The 3227-nt window shown below is 37.0% G+C and overlaps 1 protein-coding gene across 3 annotated transcripts in view; it reads left to right on the top strand.

Moving 5' to 3' along the window:
* The window catches only part of FGF13 (fibroblast growth factor 13), a 594651-nt gene that overhangs the window by 539839 nt on the left and 51585 nt on the right, over positions 1 to 3227 (top strand). The window lies entirely within an intron of this gene.

Genomic DNA, 3227 nt, shown 5'->3' with positions numbered 1-3227 from the left:
TGGCCATCCTGGGTGAGGGGCTGATGGCTGTTTGCAGGCTGGCCACAGCCCACAGCCACCCAAGCTCCCAGTGGAGGCTGGCTGGAAGCAGGTATCTGGCATTTATTTAGCTTCTATAATTGAAACTTTGTTGCCTTTTGTGGAGGCCACAGCTGGCCAGAGCAGGTGGGAAGCTTGGCTTCCTCCATCGCCGGGGCAACCAAGCCTCCTGCTTGCTCCAGCTCTGTGGCTGCCGGCCGCCATCTTGGTTGGTTTAATTTGCATATAGTCGCTCTGAATGGCTGGTGGGCGTGGCTTGGGCATAGCAAAGGTACGGTCAATTAGCATCTTTTATTAGTGTAGATAGTCCTGTGCATTTATTTTTTCCTTTACTTCCCTTGCCTTTGGGGTCAAGTTCATAAAATGTTCTCCATGACCAAGGTCCGTAAGTTTGATACCTATAGATTCTTCTATGTTATTTATTGTTTTGGGTCCTATATTTAGGTATTTGATCCATTTTGAATTAATATTTGTATGTGGGTACAAAATGAATTCTGATTTCATTTGTTTGTATGTGACTTTCCAGTTTTCCCAGCATCATTTGTTGAATAGACTATTTTTACCCCATTGTGTGTTTCCGGCTCCTTTGTCAAAAATTATCTGTTCATATATGAACATGTGGTTTTATAGCTGGACTCTCTATTCTGTTGCATTGATCTGTGTGTCTGCTTCTCTGCCAATACCATGCTGTTTTGATAATCATAGCTCTGTAGTATAATTTGAAGTCAGGTAGCAGGATACCTCCAGATTCGTTCTTTTTTTCTCAGGATTGCCTTGGCTATTCAGGGTATTTTGTGGTTCCATACAAATCTGATGACTTCTCATTCTATTTCTTTAAAAAATGGCATTGGGCCCTAGCCGGTTTGGCTCAGTGGATAGAGCATAAGCCTGTGGACTGAAGGGTCCCAGGTTCGATTCCAGTCAAGGGCACATGCCCAGGTTGTGGGCTTGATCCCAGTAGGGGGTGTGTAGGAGTCAGCCAACCAATGATTCTCTCTCATTATTGACTAGAAGCCCGTTGCAGGAGGATTCCTGCAAGAACAGGGCTTCGCTCCCGTCTCTGCGGCTCCTACCCTGACCGTCTCTATGGATCCTACCCCACCTGTCTCCGTGGCTCTTACCTCACCCTTCTCAGCGGCTCCTAACCTGCCCGTCTCTGTTGATTCTTCCAAACCATGAACTCCAGATATTTTGTTGTGTCTTTATCAATCTCTGTTAATAATGCTTTGTAATTTTCAGTATATAGGTCTTTCATGTTCTTTGTTAAGTTTATTCCTAAGTATTTTATTCTTTTGGTTGTAATTGCAAAAGGAATTGTTTGTGTATTTTTTATGTCTTTTTCTGAAGTTTTGTTTATAGTATACAGGATGGCAATGGATTTTTTGCACATTGATTTTGTATCCTACAGCTTGATTGTATTTGTTTATATTTCTAATAGTTTTTTGGTGGAGTCTTTAGGGTTTTTAATATACAGAATCATGTCATCTGCAAAAAATGACACTTTGACTTCTTCCTTCCCTATTTGGATGCCTTTTAATTCTTCCTCTTGCCTTATTGCTCTGGCTAGTCATACTTCAAGCACTATGTTGAATAAGAGTGGTGAGAGTGGATATCCATGTCTTGTTCTTGTCTTAGAGGAAAAGCATTCAGTTTTTCGCCATTGAGTATAATATTAGCTGAGGGTTTATTATAGATGGCCTTTGTTATGTTGAGGTACTTAACTTCTATTCCTATTTTATTGAGTGTTTTAATCATAAATGGATGTTGTATTTTATCAAATGCTTTTTCTGTGTTATTGATAAGATCATATGATTTTATCCTTTCTTTTATTAATGTGTATTACATTGATTGATTTGCATATGTTGAGCCATCCTTATGTCCCTGGAATGAGCCCCACTTGATAGTGATGTATTAATTTTTGGATGTACTGTTGTATTTGATTTGCTAGTATTTTGTTTAGGATTTTTGCATCTGTGTTCATCAGAGGTTTTGGTCTGTAGTTTTCTTTTTTAGTGTTATTTTTGCCAGGTTTTGGTATCGGGATTATATTGGCTCCATAAAATGTGTTAGGAAGTATTGCCTCTTCTTCAATATTTTTGGAAGAGTTTGAGAAGGATAGGTTTTAAACCTTCTTTGAACATTTGGTAGAATTCACTGGTGAAGCCATCTGCTCCTGGACATTTGTTTTGGGAGGTTTTTTATGGTTGTTTCAATTTCCTCACTGCTGATCAACCTATTTACATTTTCCAATTCTAAATGATTAAGCCTAAGAACTTTATATATTTCTAGGAGCTTATACATTTCTTCTAGGTTACTGAATTTGGTGACCTAAAGTCTTTCATAATATTTTAGTATGATCCTTTGTATATCTATGATGTCTGTGGTGAATTCTCCTCTCTCATTTCTGATTTGTTGATATGGGTCTTTTCCCTTTTTGCCTTAGTGAATCTAGCCATTGGGTTGTCAATTTTATTAATCTTAAAAAAAACACAGCCCTTTTATTTATTGATTTTTGAATAGTCTTTTTGTTCTCTATTTCATTTAATTCTGCTCTAATTCTTATTATTTCCTTTCTCCTGCTGACTTTGGGTGGCATTTATTCTTCTTTTTCTAGTACTTTAAGATGTGATGTTAGGTTTTTTACTTGGGATTTCTCTTGTTCTTGAGACAGGCCTGTAATGATATAAAAACTTCCGTCTTATTACTGCTTTCACTGCATCCCAGAAGTCTTGAAGTGTTGTATTATCATTTTCATTTGTCTCTATATACCTTTTAATCTCATGTTTTATTTCTTCTTTGACCCACCCATTTTTTAGTAGAATGTTGTTTAATCTCTGTGTATTTCTTTACTCTCTTTTTGCAGTTAATTTCTAATTTCAAGGCATGGTCAGAGAACATGCTTGGAATAATTTTAATCTTCTTGAATTTGTTGATGCTAGTTTTGTCACCTAATATATGGACTATCCTTGAAAATGTTGCATGTGCACTGGAGAAGAATGTATAATCTATGTTCTGGGATGAAAAGTTCTGTAAATGTCAAGTATGTCCATTTGGTCTAGGGTTTCATTTAACACCAATATTTCTGTATTGATTTTCTGTTTGATTGCTCTGTCTAGAGCTGTCAATGGAGATTTTTTTTAAATTTTATTTTATTGTTTAAAGTATTACAAATAGTAGTACATATGTCT

Source organism: Myotis brandtii, unplaced genomic scaffold, assembly GCF_000412655.1.
Source record: "Myotis brandtii unplaced genomic scaffold, ASM41265v1 scaffold654, whole genome shotgun sequence".
In the NCBI taxonomy this organism is placed as follows: Eukaryota; Metazoa; Chordata; class Mammalia; order Chiroptera; family Vespertilionidae; genus Myotis; species Myotis brandtii.
This window is presented reverse-complemented; position numbering and strand designations above follow the sequence as displayed.